We start from the raw sequence: 17,022 nt of genomic DNA, 5'->3' as shown, positions 1-17,022 counted from the left end.
GCCAAGAGATGAAGGAGGTCAAGGCCTGGTGAATCTGGTCAGTAGAGGAGCGACTTATCGGTTGCAGTTTATTCAGCGATTACTGACGGGACCTCAGAATCTAGTGTGGAAACCCTTGGCACAAATCATTTTGCATGAGGTGAATGGAATGGGACTCCATGATGCACTTTTCTTAATGGATCATACTCTTCTAGATATGACCGGACTACCCTCTTTTTATAAAAGTCTTTTTAAAGCGTGGAGACTTTTTAAACATCAGTGGACAGAGTCAGCTACCTCTCTCTTTTGGTTGCTGGAGGAACCTGTGGTTTTCGGGAGTCGCCTTGATGTGTCGGGAGATGACTTTCCAGGGCTAAAAGACTTGCTTGTGTCAAAAAAAGTTTTGCAATTGAAAGATCTTGTGGACAAAACAGGACCTGGACTAAAGAATGCAGAAACTGTTGCCATACTTCTGGATATAAGATCAGTGAGATTTGTAAGAAAGTTTCTGAACAAACTGGACGGGGTTTTAAACTCCAAGGAAAAAACTCTCCTAGACAAATACTGCATGGGTGATATTTCCCCTGACTCTAATGACTTTTTCCCAGATATCAGAATTATACCTGATCTTGAAAAGTCTTCATATATCAGTCCATTGTTGTCTTTGAATAAAAATGAAAATGTTGATTTTTGTACAGTTAAAGGAAAGGTGATATATAAATGCATTGTGAAGGTAATTAATAAGCATACATTAAAAGACAGAGTTGACACAGTGTGGAGAGACAAACTGGGAGTGGTAGAGGAAATGAAGCCAGAGTGGAGAGTACTATACAAACCACCATTGACTAAAAGGGCAGGTGATCTCCAATGGAGAATCCTGCATGGTGCAATAGCCACTAATGCTTTTGTGACAAAAATGAATCCCAATGTAAATGATATTTGTCCTTTCTGTTCAGAGAGAGAAACAATATTTCATTGTTTTATGAATTGCTTTAGACTTTCCCCACTCTTTGATCTCTTAGAATTTTTATTTTCTTTATTAGGGACTTTCTTTACAAAGCAATGTTTTATTTTTGGTTTTAAGTATAGTAGACTTCAGAAATACAAGTGTCAATTAATGAACTTCATTGTAGGACAAGCCAAACTTGCAATTTATATTTCCAGAAGAAATGAATTAGAGCAGAGAAACGGACAACATATTGTATCTGTTTTTAAGAATATGTTTAAATCAAGAATTCTTGTTGATTTTAATTATTATAAAATGATGAATGCAATCAATGTTTTTGAGATTGTATGGTGCTGTGATGTTGGGATGTGTTCTGTGCTCAATGATGAGTTGTTTTTTATACATGAATTAAGGTAGTTAAATTATGTAGTGTTTTTTTGTTAATTTTTATTAATGTTTTTGAAATAATTGTTTTTTAATAAAGCGTTTGTAAAACTCAACTCTCTCTCTCTCTCTCTCTCTCTCTCTCTCTCTCTCTCTCTCTCTCTCTCTCTCTCGCACTCATCTGCGCACTGAAAACCAGGAAGTTTGTGGATTTGAGAGAAACGAAACCTATTTCCCTGCTTACACAAACCTCTGCCTAAGGATCGTCACTCTTCTAGTTTGGTTAAAGCTGTAAAAGAGGGAATATTTTAACTTGTTATTCTGTCAAAGCAGGTAAGAACAACAATCCTTAACTAAAGGTTTTATTGTCTTTTTAGTTGCATTGAAATATTTAATTGTAATAATTTAACTGTAGGTATTTGAAAACAATTCTATGTTCATTTGGATGTCATGTTAATTCTTCGGGTGAAAGATTATTTAATGCTAATACACAAAACTAAGCCTTATATTTTGGGTTGCTAGGCAACGTGGGGGAGAGGACGCTGGCGTTGTCTGTTCGCGGCTTCTCCACCCACAAATCATGTGACTGTACTATTAGATTTAGATTTTATTTTATTTTATTATGTTTGTGACTAGTCTAACAGTCAGAGCTACAAATGGGACTGTTGCTGATTGCTGGCAGCCACTGAGAGGACGTTGTTCGTCGCTTCGCCGTTTTCCACCGCTTCTCTGATGTTTTTTTTTTTTTTTGCTGCGGTTGGTTTTGGTTTGAAGGACATTTGATGTTGCTCGCCGCGGCTGCTCACTGGTGGTCTCCCTCGGGCTTGAGCTGATGGCTGAAGTTTGCACCGGGCTAGCATCATCCGGTGTCATGACAAATCCTGTCCCCCTGTGAAATCGTGTCCGCAAGGACCCCACAGAGCGATTCTATTGGCTGAAAGAAATTTTATTGGGGAATCTGTTCAGAGCCTGATTACAATTCTTACACAATCGCGTTTTGATTTTTGCTGTTTAAATTGTGTTAAAATAGTCTTTGATGTCTTACAAAGCATATGTTTCATATATTAGTAGTATATAACTGAATCTATAAGTGCTTATATAAGTATATAAGATATATGCAAGCATATAATCTATTTACTTTGTGCACCTGTTCTTTATAGGCTATTGCTGGGTTTTTTTTAATTCTTTATTATTTACATTATAAGTACATTACTATGTCATGATTTTGTATTGGTAGTTTATCAGTCAAAATAATTCAGAACATGTTTTTGCTCCCATTATAGCAATCAGTTACATACTTCAAATAAATGTTTTGCATGTGTATGTGTGTACTTAGTATGGCAATAAATTCATAGTTTATTTTTAAACAATTGCTTGTCCAGAACCATGTATAACAACTTTTGATCAGTAGGGATGGGCGAGTATCACCGATATCGATACCAATACGATACTTTTAAACTTTTTTTTTTAATTATTAAATATATTAAATTATTTAAATGACTAAGAGTAAAAATACCCACTTAACATATTTGAAAGGTTAATTGCAACTTATTAGATCATAATTTTTTAACACATGGATAAACGTTTAGTTGTAGTGAAATTAACCATGGAAATCTACAAATACTAGCCTATTTGAACTACGGCTACTGTAGTAAAAAAAAAAAAAAAAAACATGGTTCAGTTTCACAAGGGACTGCCAGTGACTGAACGTTGCACTCATAAAATGCAACCTTTTTATTCTTATAGGGATTTATATTAACATTAGTTACAGCATAGAACATGATCAATTTCAACTTTTAACATTACATTTAAAGAGTGAAATTGCACTATGTAGGCTACAATTTCTATTTTTTTATTGTGAAATAACTCAAACTATTATGTTTTTCTGTCTTCTGATGAGCATTATTCTGGACTGTGTGTTTAAAAGCATCAATGGTTTCTTATGATAGTTTCGGGAAACGCGGTTCTGTTTGAATAGTGTCATCAGTGAACGGACGCTCTCTTCTGTGATCGATTGGTTCTGTCTTGTAGCGTTTGCATGCATTCAGATCATGGTTCAGATGAGAAGGAAAATAGTCCTATATCTACACAATTAACATAGTTTATTTGTATTGTATGCAAATAATCTTTTTAAATAAACAAAATTACTGGTAAAAAAAAAACACCTTAGTATCGATATTTTTATTTGAGTATCAATACTTTCGATGCTTCCATAAGTATCGATATATCGATACTTCATATCGATACGCCCATCCCTATTGATCAGGCATTTAAAACCGCTACCAGCGGACACGATTTCATCTTCATAGGCGGACTTGCGGTGTCATGACAAATCCTGTCCACCTGTGAAATCGTGTCCGCAAGGACCCCCAGAGCGATTCTATTGGCTGAAAGAAATTGTAGGTAATCTGTTCAGAGCCTGATTACAATTTCACAGGGGGACAGGATTTGTCATGACACCGGCCGTGGAGCGGCTTGGACTTCTGTGCGGACCCCGGTGTGTCCAAAGAAGTGCCCGTAAAAATGTTCTGCCTCCTGCATGGTGCTGTGGCGATCCCCATCGTCTGAATCGTCATGAAGACCCATCATCTGGTCTTCAGCTGTCATGCCTCGACAACATCATCAGGACACTGCCGCTGGGAGAAATGTAAAACATGGAGTGGACCACAGTGTGCTGCGGAGCTTACAGAGACTTCCACCATCAGCTCTGTTTCTGTTCACCATCAGCTCTGTTTCTGTTCTGTTTTCTGTGTTGGATGATTGTTTTTAGTATTCTATATTTTTACTTGTCATTCATTTTTTTGTTTTTTTCCCCCCCTTTGTTGCACTTTGAGATTCTTCGGAATTAAATGTGCATTATAAATAAAATCTATTATTATATTTTTTTGCTCATTCATTAATGATTTACATGTTTATTTATGTAGGCTATTCCTTCAGAAATGTCTGAGTGTGCAGCGAGTCAGTGTGTGGATCAGTTCAGCTGTCCCGTCTGTTTGGATCGGCTGAAGGAGCCGGTGACGATTCCCTGTGGACACAGTTACTGTATGAGCTGTATTACTGACTGCTGGGGCCAGAAGGAGCAGGGGCCACCGTACCGCTGTCCCCAATGCAGAGAGAGCTTCAGTCAGAGACCTCTACTGAAGAAGAACACTCTGATAGCTGAGATGATGGAGACGCTGCAGAAGACGTCCCTACAAACGGCTGCTGTGGAGTGTGATGTTTGCACTACAGAGAAGAACAGAGCTGTAAAGTCCTGTCTGCAGTGCTTGGCCTCCTTCTGTCAAACTCACCTGCAGCTTCACTATGAATCTCCTGCGTTTATGAAGCACAAACTAGTCGAAGCTTCCAGACACATTCAGGAGAACATTTGCCTTAGTCATGGGAAACTTCTGGAGATTTACTGCCAGGATGATCATCAATGCATTTGTTACTTGTGTATGATTGACGGTCATAAAAAACACAACGTGGTGGCTGTGGATTCAGAATGGACTAGTAAAAAGGTAATCATTATTTTTAAGTAGTTATTACTTTTTTCTTGAGTTGATAATATTAGTCAAAGTTTTTTATTTTACCAATTTAAAATACTGAAATACTTCCTTCGTATACGTTAACATCCTCAGAAAGAGTTAAAGGAGATAAAGGTGGCGTGTCAGAAGCTGATCCAGGAGCGAGAGAGAGGTCAGCGGGAACTCGATGAAGCTGTGAAGTCTTTTAAAGTGAGTATCAGAAGATGTCAGTGATGTTTACTTCTGACAGTGACGGATTATTACAGAATCATACAGAGAATCTTAAGCCGGGTGCACACTGTGCGATTTTGGCCACGATTTGGCCGTCTGGGACAAATTTAGCAAATCCTAAAAGATTCCTCTGATCCTAGGCTAAAATCTGAAGTCTTTGGTCGTTAGTTTGACATGTTCACTGGCAGCCGATTAATGAGCGCTGCGATCAAATTTTACCTCAGACGAAATTCTGGCAGTGTCAGAAGATTTGGCACACAATCCTGCAGTGTGACTTCTCCTACGACGACAGTCAAATATCTCCGTTTTTCAAGACAAACTATGACCAAAACGAGAGCTAGATATTTCTTTGTAGCCAGCATTTTAGTCCCGCGTGTAATGCAGCTCACTGTCACTGAACGCGTCATTCATTGATGATATAAAACTCCGGGTGAGTTTTCTTGCGCGCGTCCGTTTTTAGCGCGCCTTCACTATCGTGCAGTCTGACATTAATGTCAACTGAGATCTTACAGTGTGACATGGCGATCATGTTCGTACAGTCTGACAAGGGACATTCGCAAAGGATTTTGAAAAATCACACAGTGTGCAGGACCCATTAAGCGAATAAATAATGCTGAAAACATACTCACACACACACACACACACACAAAAAAAAAAAATAATGCAAATGTTTACAGTTTCCATTTCAGGCTTGTTCTTTTTGCTAAAGGTTTTATTTTTTATTTTTCAGAATTGTCACTCAGTTCTTTATAGTTGTATAATGTATATTTGAAAGTAGCTGGAAAACTAATTAAAGCTATCAGTTCACTGTCAATCTACATGATCACGGTCTCGATTTCAATATGAGATTTATGATAATGGATAATTTCATTGAAATTGGTATCATAATTACATGCTATTGTTCCTGTCTGTGTGATCATACCTTTGTGTCTCTGACAGAGTTCAGCACTAGAGAGCATGGAGGACATTGAGAAGGTCTTCACTGAGCTCATCTGCTCTCTTGAGAAGAAACGCTCTGAGATTAAAGATCAGATCAGAGCTCAGGAGAAGACTGAGATAGATCGAGCAGAGGAACTTCACAAACATCTGGATCAAGAGCTGACAGAACTCAGAAAAAGACAAGCAGAGATCGACAAACTTCTGCTGTGTGTGTTTTGCCCACATTTGAAGATGTTCCCATCACTCAACACACTCATCTGTCTTTTAAAGACATTTCAATCTCAGAGTTTAAGAAGGTTGTGGAGGACGCCTATCAACAGCAAACAGCCAGAATATCTCGAGAAGGTATTTTTTTTAATTAGAAAATAAAAAAATTAAATGTAAAAATAGGTGTTGATTCATCCACAGAATTTTAATTTCATATAAAAATTAAGCATTTGATTGCGTTTTTTTTAACCCCTTTTTTAGTGTCAAATGTCCATGTCTCAGAGTCTCTAGAACCTGAATCTCTGAATGGATTTTTGCAGTGTAAGTTGAGTTAATAAAAGGCTAGTTAAGTGTTCCTATTATCTATTGAAAAATATTAAATAATTGATCTGCTTTTGTCATTAATATCTATTAGTAGTGTTGATGGCATTTGAATATTTATTTATACCTCCATCTTTATCAGATTTCTGTCAGCTGCAACTGGATCCAAACACTGCACACAAAAACCTCATCCTGTCAGAAGGAAACAGAAAAGCATCAAATTCACATAAAGGCCAACAATATCCTGACCACCCAGAACGATTTGATGGTTATATGAATGTCTTGTCTAGAGAGGGTTGGTGCGGTCGCTGTTACTGGGAGGTCGAGTGCAGTGGGGACGACTGGTCTGTAGCAGTTTCGTACAGAGGAATTAGTCGTAAAGGGAAAAGTAACGACTGCAGACTGGGGTTTAATAACAAGTCCTGGAGATTGACCCACTGTAAAACGATTTTTTATGTCAGACATGATAATGAGCAAGTCCCTCTCCCTGCTGTCTGCTCCTCTAGAATAGGAGTGTATCTGGATCACAGAGCAGGAACTCTGGCCTTCTACAGCGTCTCTGACACAATGACTCTCCTTCACAGAGTCCAGACCACTTTCACTCAACCCTTATACCCTGCTTTTGGGGTTGGAGATGGTTCATCTTTCAGGATCATAGAGCAGAGGAGAGTTTAGATCAGTAATGAAAGTCTCAAAAGATGTCCTAAACTGTTTACATTTAAAGGTATAGACATACATAAATCATTTATGGATTCCTGCATCACGTCTTAACGTTCCTGTCAAGTCTTCACTATCCTGTATGATAAAAGAAAACAAGACGATTCTTAATCATTAAAGCCACAAGACGACCGCGAGGTCCTTATATTTTACAAAAGGTTTCGTTTTTGTGATCCAATTTTCAGTGTAAAGCCTATAGCTACTGTCATTTACAATTACCTAATAGATATTTGAAAACTTGCTATACAATAGGAAAGTCCAAGCAAATTATATGTACAAACTTCTGTCAAGATAAATGGCTTTAAGAGCTGTTAATGTGCTCACATTATTGTGTTATATTAAATATGTTAAATATTTACTAGCGGTGCTAATGAATGTACCTAATTTGGCATTAGCTGAGTCATTCTCTGTGATTTTTTTGTGTTGATTTCTACACTGTAAAAAATTTTGGTTGGTTTAACTTAAAAAAGTAAGTAACCTGGTTGCCTTAAAGTTTTGAATTTATTGAAATTAAAAATTTGAGTTGATACAATGAAGGAAATTTCTTTAATAAATAGAAACTCAAAATATTATTGTATCTGAACCACATAAAAAATATGATAAATCATGAAAATACCACTATTTGGCATGTTTCACTCACTGAAAAAAATGACTTTGTGGTATTGTAAAATCTATTACATTAATTCACGTAATTTATACATTGTAAAATCAAGATTAAGTTGGAACTATATATCTCATGTAAAATTTACACAATTTATTAATGTAATAAATTAACTGAGAAGAAAGAGTAAATTTTACCATATATTTACAAATAGTATTTAATGTTTTATAGTCACAGCACATTCACCTAAAAATACTAAGTAAATTTTAATCTGAAAAGCAAAGTGAATCTGCCCGCCCCGTTTTTGTTGTTGCTCAAAAAGATTCCGGTTCAGTGGCAGAGACGGTCGGTTTGGGATGTTGCTTTTACATGGCTGACTTATTCTCGGTAAGTTCTGACCTTTCTATTTTAGATTTGTGATAACGATGTACTTCGTTTTGATGGTTTGATTATTGCATATACGTTACGGTTTAAAATTGACTTAAAGTGAGTTTTAATCACAATAACGGTAGCTAAAGCATTATCCACTTCTATAAAGTTGAGACTGGTGTTTAGTCAAAGATAGAGGGGATTAAATGTAGTTAGCCACGTTCTTGTAGAAAAAGTCACCCTGTCTGGTTAACTTCAAAATAATTTAATGTTAGCTGGCCGTGATTAAGTGCTGGCTGCCTGTGTGTGTGTCCTCTAGCTAATGTTAGCATTTTTTTAAAGTGTCTAAGTTAGTTGTTTTTATATCCACTGAAAATTTCACAGCAATTATTTTATCAAAGCATAAGTTAGTCTGCACTCTGCACTAAAGAAGGAAAGTTTGGATGGCAGGTGAACTCTGATACCAAATAAGCATTGATGTATAACGTTAGCAACAAGTGCATGAATGTCAGCAATTCTATTTTAGTGAGCTAACGACATGAAGGTCCGGTCACCTTTTTAATGAAAATAAAATGTAATGTTATAAATGTAATTCTATTTCTTAAATGGAATTGTGTTCTTTCTTTCTTACAAACTGTATGCAGGAGGACAGTCGCAGTGTTGCCGCTGAACATATCCTTAAGATGGTCGTCCATGGAGCTGATTGAGAGGATCCAGTCGATGAATGAGCATTAAGGAAAAGTGACCATTCTGTTTCAGCTGGACTATGCATGTGCTCGTCATTAAAGGGTTAAGTTAGTTCAGTTCAGTCTAAAATGAAATGTCTGTCATTAACTCCTCTCCCTAATGTCGCTCCACACCCGTAAGACCTCCGTTCATCTTCACACACAGTTTAAGATATTTAATATTTAGTCCGAGAGCGTATGCAAGTGTATGCACACTATACTGTCCATGTCCAGAAAGGGAATAAAAACATCATCACAGTAGTCCATATGAGACATCAGTGGGTTAATTAGAGTCTCTTGAAGCATCCAAAATACATTTGGGTCCAAAAATAACAAAAACTACGACTTTATTCAGCATTGGCTTCTCTTCACCATTTGAATCTTTATTTGAGGATTGAACACAAACACGGAAGAGAAGACAATGCTGAATAAAGTCGTAGTTTTTGTTATTTTTGGACTCAAATGTGATACATTTCATATTTGGCTGAACTAACCCTTTAATGTTAGTTATGCCACTGTTGGCTGGTGATGTTTAGTTGAACCATACATGGTTAATTCTACAGTTATTGTAAATTATAATGAATGTACCTTAACTACTTAATCAGTTGATGTGAACATTACTGATTTAATGGTTAATTGTAAATTTTGACATAATAAACTGTTCAACTTTATTGTATTTATGTGTGATTTGTGATAAATGTATTTGATGCAGAGAAAATTATTACATTTATTTGGTTTAAAATAGCAACATTTACATAATAATAGTGAGTAATATAAATTAATTCAACTAAGTAATTCAAAATGTCAAATGGACAAACATTATAAAATCTACTTAATTACTTCATAAGAGTAAATAATACAGATTTATAAAATTTACTTGATTACCTTTAATAAATACAACATGCTAAGTTAAATATAATTAAGTAACATTTACTTAATGTCTTTGCAAATGTTACATTTATAGTTAAGTACATTTTACTTGATATTGGCAAGTAAGTTGTACTTGATATCGCAGCAGTAAATTTTACTTAGAAAAACTGAGTGCAAATTGTTACAAAGATTTTATCAAGTAAATCTTACAAGTTGTTTTTATCAGTGCTGCATCATCAGAAATAAAGCACACACAATTACCCAATATGCTTACAAAATCTTTAATAATATTTTAATAAAGGTTGTCGAATCTCAAAAAATGTTCATTGTATTAACTCAAAATTTTAATTTCAATGAAATCCAAATTTTAAGGCAACCAGGTCCTTTTTTTCTAAACAATTTTTTTTACAGTGTAAAGGCTGTTCCATTCTTCAGGGAATTTTGATTAATTTGGGGGAATACTGTGCTCAAGTGAGACAAATAATGAGCACCTCTGCACCTTAAAAGTCTAAGTGAAAAGCCAAACTCAGCTGTGGTCTTAATGCATAATAAAATACACCGTGATTTCTCTCTCTCTCTCTCTCTCTCTCTCTCTCTCTCTCTCTCTCTCTCTCTCTCTCCTCTCTCTCTCTCTCTCTCTCTCTCTCTCTCTCTCTCTCTCTCTTCTCTCTCTCTCTCTCCTCTCTCTCTCTCTCTCTCTCTCTCTCTCTGGTGCATGCTGGGAGTTTGTGGAGGTGCTGAGCGCGTGTTGAGAGCGTGGTTGAGTGTTCTTCGGTGTTTCCTTTCTGCTTTATGCACTTATTTATATTTCTCCCTACGCTGTGTTTTAAATCTACCAGTATAGGAAGGAAAGTTGTTTTGTGTGTGTGCGTTGTGTAGTCGCCGGGATGGCGACTGCCCACGCGCAGGGAACATCCCCTCTGTCACTCCGGAATGGCTGCAGGTGTGTGCCTGACGCTGGGGTGACAGTGGAGGATTTACTCCTAGTTATCGGTCAGAAAATTGGTTTTGGAAACATTATCTCGGCGTCACGCATGAATAAAGCGATAGTCGTGTTTTTGAAAACTGAAGCACTCGTTAGTGAACTAACGGTAAGCGGAATATGGGTGAAGGAAACTTTTGTTCCGGTAACCCCGCTATCTGCCCCAGCGACTAAAGTAATAGTTTCGAATGCTCCCCCATTCATATCTAATGAAGCTATCGTGAAGGAGTTACTGAGATTTGGTAAGATAGCAAGTCCTATAAAAGCAGTCCCACTTGGATGTAAGGACGCCGCACTAAAGCACGTTTTGTCTTTCAAACGACATGTTTATATGTTTCTCAGTTCACCAGAGAAGACCTTGGAAGTTTCTTTCCGTGTTTCTCACGGAGAGAATTCTTTCATGGTCTACGCGAGTACGATGAGTTTGAAGTGTTATGAATGTGGAGATTTGGGCCATAAGCGATTAATGTGCCCACATAGATCAGAACAGCGCCCTTCTACATCTCGTGATGATGGAAATGATGTGACGGTAGTTAATCAAGAAATGCTACCGGTTAATAACAAAGAAAAGGAGAGAACCGAAGAGCAGGATAAAGAAGCTAAAGAGGGAGAAGACGAGCAACAGGAGGAGGTGAGTGAGCTGGATGAAAATGCTAGCTGTGTGGAGAAACCTGGATGTGTTAATTTACCTGAAAAAGAAGTGAGGGAGGATGATGATGATCAGAGTGACGCTGATGATGATGATGTTGTACAGAAAGGTGTTTATGAGGAAGATATGGCTGATGAGACTGAAAGTTTATCACAGTATACTGATGATGGAATGAGGGATGATGTTGTAGAGGATTTATATCCCCTTCAGCAGATTAATTCATTTCTGGATAAGACAAAAGGAAAGGCAGGTGTTGAAATAAGAGATTATTTCCCTGATGCTGACAAATTTATTGCCTCAGTTATGTGGGCTAGTAAAAAAAAGCAGCTATGATGAACTTTCACAACAGAAAAGATTTCGTCTTAAAAAGTATTTAACTGTTGTTAGATCAGGAAAAAGGATGGGAAAAGCGAAGGGAAAATCTAAATAATTGTAATGGCTGAAAGTTTCTCTTTCTATTTGATCTGTTATCTCCTTCTCTCTAATTTTCTAATTTTCTTTAAGGGTTGGTTCTCTCAATATCAATGGGATGAGGGATAGGAGAAAGAATGAGGTTTTATCCGAAATCATTAATCTGAAAGAACTGAGTGTTACATTCTTGCAAGAAACTCATAGCAGTTTGAGTAATGAAGTTGACTGGGGTTTGTGGTGGAGGGGAGAGTATGTTCTCAGTCACGGGACCAATTTAAGTGCTGGTGTGGCTATCCTCTTTTCTCCTACTATAAATGCTAAGGTGCTATTAAAAAATGAAATAGAGCCAGGAAGGCTTTTAACTGTTAAAGCTGAAATAGGTAATTTTAAATTCTTGTTCGTAAATATTTATGCTCCAAATGTTGGAGCAGAAAGGAGTTTACTTTTCAAAAAGTTTGAACAAATAGTTAGTGAAGAAAATGAAGATGTGTATATTGTTGTGGGAGGGGACTGGAATTGCACTCTTGATTTTACTCTAGACAGAAATGGGGAGGAAACTCATGCATCTTCAGCATCTACAGGGTGTCCGCGGGGTTTTAAAAAGTATTAAAAAGTGATAAATCAAAATGGTCAAATTTAAGGCCATTAAAAGTGTTAAATGTGGTCTCAGAGGTATTATTTTTTTCCAAATTAGGTATTATTTTTTCAGACTATCCTATTCTGTTTGAAACTCTATGCGTTCGCGTTAGTTCGTTTAGATATGGGCTTTCGGATATCTGGGCACATTATCAAAGATCTGTCGTCTCCGTCTCAACGTATGTTTGATGCTGACGTCATATTCAGCGGTCGTTCGGCATCATCTCAGAGCACTGCGCGCTCAACAGAAGGGGCTGGCTTACGTTTTATTTTAGACTTGCTTCAAGGCATATCTTCAACGACTGTCCTCATAAGAGCAATCTTAAATGATTTATATAAAGTCTAAAATGAACAAAAAGAGTTGTGAGAGAATAAGGCGCGATCCAAAGACAGTAAACAGTGAGATCCAAACGAGATCCAAACGCAGTGAGATCCAAACGCAGTGAGACCTGCGGTGTCCCTCAAGGCTCTGTGCTCGGACCCACCCTGTTCATACTCTACATGCTCCCCCTTGGCCGTCTCATCAACCGGCATGGGATTTCTTTTCACTGCTATGCTGATGACACTCAACTTTACTTTAGGACAAGTTCATCTCCCTCTGCTGACCTCACACCATCCACTTTGATCACTTGCCTGGATGAGATAAAGGCGTGGATGAAGCAAAACTTTCTGCAGCTAAACAGCTCCAAAACTGAAGCTATCCTAGTCGGCACTCCACTTCAGGTCCAGAAGTCCGTTATCACCAGCATTGCTTTCTCTGATCAGGTCATTCCTCTTTCCACTTCAGTCACGAATCTGGGGGTCAGAATGGAATCACAGCTTACTTTTGAAGCGCACATCAAACACCTGTGTAAGACCTCCTTCTTCCACCTCAGAAACATTGCCAAACTTCGTCCCATTCTATCGCTGGCTGATGCGGAGAAGCTTGTCCATGCCTTTATCTCCTCCAGGCTGGACTACTGCAATGCGCTCCTTATTGGCATCCCTAGCAAAAATCTCCAGAGGCTGCAGTGTATTCAGAACAGCGCTGCTAGGATCCTCATGAGGGTGCGCAAATACGACCATATCACCCCCATTCTAAAATCACTCCACTGGCTTCCTGTGTCGTTCAGGATCGAGTACAAGATCTCTCTCCTTACCCACCAGTGCATCCATGGTGATGCTCCCTCCTATCTCAAGGAACTCCTCACCACACAAACAGCCACTCGTAACCTCCGCTCTGTTTCGCTGTATCGCCTCAAAACTCCCACAGCCAATCTCCGTACTATGGGGGATCGGGCCCTCTGCTCTTCAGCCCCCAGTCTGTGGAATGCTCTCCCTGACCACCTGCGGACTCCACAGACTATAGATACTTTTAAGCGTGGTCTTAAAACCCACCTTTTTAGCAGAGCTTTTAATTGACTTTTAATTGACTTGCTACTTGTTTAATTTATTTTATTTTATTTTTCGGTTTTATTTATTTATTGTTGTTGATTGTTTTGTTTTTGTTTTTAAATTCTGTAGCACTTTGAGATTTTGTTTAATATAAAGTGCATTATAAATAAAATTTATTATTATTATTATTATTATTAGATCCGCGTGTGTGTCTGCTCTTAAAGGGACCGCAGCCAATAAAGCTTCCTGTCAGTAAAGTTAAAGAACAAAGGGAACAGAGAAAATGACTCGCTGCTCTTGACTAAATAACTTTTGTAGCTTTAATAAGGATTAACTTATTTATAGTTTATGCAGTGCAGACCGCATATAACTTTGATAACTGTATTACATTTCTGTATATTTTCTAACTGTTAAGACAGGAAGGGCAGGAGTAAACATGACATTTATTATGGGTTTATGTTAGCATTGTTTTAAGTTTACTTAAATTAAAAACTGTTATATTTTTGAAGCCTAATAATAAATGTAAAAAAATCAGTAGCTGTATTAATATCAGTAATACTAGCCGAAATAAAAATATGCCATTTAAACAAATATTTAAAATATACTGTCTTTATGTTGTTTCTACATTAATTTGATTAACTGTGAAATTATTATATTAAAAAATATATTAAAATGTACAAAAAATTTTATATTTTTATTGCGATTAATCACAGAAAAAATGTGTGATTAATCTAGTTAAAGTTTTTAATCGATTGACTAGTTTTTAGTATTTTGTTAAATTCAACAACTTATCACAGTTATAGAAATGTAATATTTGGCTCAGGTTTTGTTGTTGGAAAAAAAACACTTAATAATTTAATTGCTGAATTACCAGTTATTAATGTAAATCAAATGTGTGTGCAGTAATGCTTCTCCTTAACCAACCTTTGTGAATGTTGAGATCTATTTTACTGTGTCTGAATGATAACTTATAACAGATTTCCTCCTGGTGTCGATTCTAAATCTATTCTTTTTTTGTATGTTATATGTCAAAATCTATGTAAATAATAGAAAGGTCGCTGATTAACACTTGCAATTCAGTGTCGTGATGGTTTTAAAAAATATTCTGAAGGTAGTAAAAAAGGTATTAAAAAGTAGTAAATTTAACTTAAGGATTGCTGTATATACCCTGATCTACTTTTAGCTGGTTTTATAGGAAATTTGAATCTCTTTGATGTATGGAGGGAACACAATCCTTCTATAAAACAATATACATGGGTAAAGGTCTGTAATGATAGGATTTCTGCTGCCCGTTTGGATCGATTTTATATATCTTGTAATTTGAAAAATAGAGTTGTTAGTACAGAAATTATTCCTAACATACTTTCTGATCATAAACTCATTAGGGTTGGTTTCTCACTCTCTAAAAGTACACAGAAAAGCTGTTACTGGCACTTTAACATCAAACTTTTAAAAGATAAAGAGTTTTGTGAAACTTTTAAGCTGTTTTGGGAAGCATGGCAAGCAGAAAAACACCTTTTTGGAAGTATTATACAGTGGTGGGAAGTTGGAAAAGTGCACATAAGGGATTTCTGTCAGAAATTTTCTGCTTATTCATCTGTAGTTTTAAAAAATACTTTAAAGTGGCTTGAAAAAGAGATTGTGGATATTGAAATGGAAATGACTGTCAATGATGATGCTAATTTAAAAGAACGCTGGACTGAAAAGAAAAATCATTTAAGTTTAATTCTGAATGAACGGGTTAAAGGAGCTCTCATAAGAAGCCGTTATTTAACCCTGAAGGACATGGATGCTCCTACGACTTTCTTTTTTTAATTTAGAGCGCAAAGTGGGCCAGAAGAATTTGATGCTTTCATTAAAGGACAATAATGGACATGTTACTTCAGAACCACGGAAAATGCAAAAGATTGCTGTTGAGTTTTACTCCAATTTGTACGCTGCTGAAACATCTGATGAACATTGCAGAAGAGAGCTGCTAAAAGACTTACCGGTGCTATCTGAGGATAATAAAGTGTTCTTAGAGACTGACATCTCCTTTGAGGAGGTCTCTCTGGCTGTAAAGGGTCTCTCTTCAGATAAGAGCCCTGGCCTGGATGGACTACCGGCCGAGTTTTATAAATCATTTTGGACAATAATTGGAGATGATTATTTTGAAGTCCTTCAGGAATGTTTCAGTGAAGGTGTTCTTCCAACTAGTTGTCAACGAGCTGTATTATCTTTGCTCCCGAAAAAAGGAGACTTAACACTTTTAAAGAATTGGAGACCTGTGGCAATTTTGTGTACAGAGTATAAAATCTATTCAAAGGTTCTTGCAAATAGATTAAATAAGGTGTTGTATGAAGTAGTACACAAGGATCAGTCATATTGTGTTAAAAATAGGTCAATCATGGATAATCTTCATTTAATCAGGGATGTTGTTGATTATGCTTATTTTAAAGATGTTAGTATGGGCCTGGTGTCTCTGGATCAAGAAAAGGCCTTTGACAGGGTTGATCATGTTTTTCTGTTTGAAACTCTAAATGCTTTTGGGTTTGGGGAAAAATTTATTTCAAGGATTGGACTTTTATATGCCGAAGCGACATGTATGATCAAAATGGGTGGTGCTTTGAGTATTCCTATTAAAATTAAAAGAGGAATCAGACAAGGTTGTCCAATCTCGGGCCAATTATACAGCATTGTAATTGAACCTTTGTTATGTAAAATGAGAAGAGTTAAAGGGCCTGCAGCTCAATGCCCTAAACTGTTCTGTTAAACTCTCGGCCTATGCTGATGACGTCACTGTTATAATCAGAGATCAAAGTGATATTCAAGTGCTTAAACAGGCATTAGAGTTGTATGGAAGAGCCTCATCAGCAGTAGTTAATTGGGGAAAGAGCGATGCTTTATGGTGTGGTAGTGTTTCCAAAGGTCCTAACCTTCCTGGCGGTTTACAGTGGGGAAGTGCAGGGTTTAATTATTTAGGAGTGTTCTTGGGGACAGAGGAGTTTAAGAAGAAAAATTGGGAAGGCCTCTTGGAGAAAGTGTGTGCAAAGTTGTCTCGATGGAAATGGTTGCTACCCCAGTTGTCATATAGGGGGAGGGTCCTAATATGCAACAACTTGGTTGCTTCTTCACTCTGGCATAGAATGACAATACTTGAACCTCCTGAGGATCTAGTGCGAGGAATACAAAAGCG

At 37.0% G+C, this 17,022-nt stretch overlaps 1 pseudogene; it reads left to right on the top strand.

The window, feature by feature from the left end:
• The first annotated feature begins 1,491 nt into the window (after positions 1–1,491).
• Positions 1,492–7,648, top strand: LOC137084793 (E3 ubiquitin/ISG15 ligase TRIM25-like; annotated as a pseudogene).
• Positions 7,649–17,022: the final 9,374 nt, after the last annotated feature.

Source organism: Pseudorasbora parva, chromosome 8 (genome assembly GCF_024679245.1).
Source record: "Pseudorasbora parva isolate DD20220531a chromosome 8, ASM2467924v1, whole genome shotgun sequence".
NCBI classification, from domain to species: domain Eukaryota; kingdom Metazoa; phylum Chordata; class Actinopteri; order Cypriniformes; family Gobionidae; genus Pseudorasbora; species Pseudorasbora parva.
This window is presented reverse-complemented; position numbering and strand designations above follow the sequence as displayed.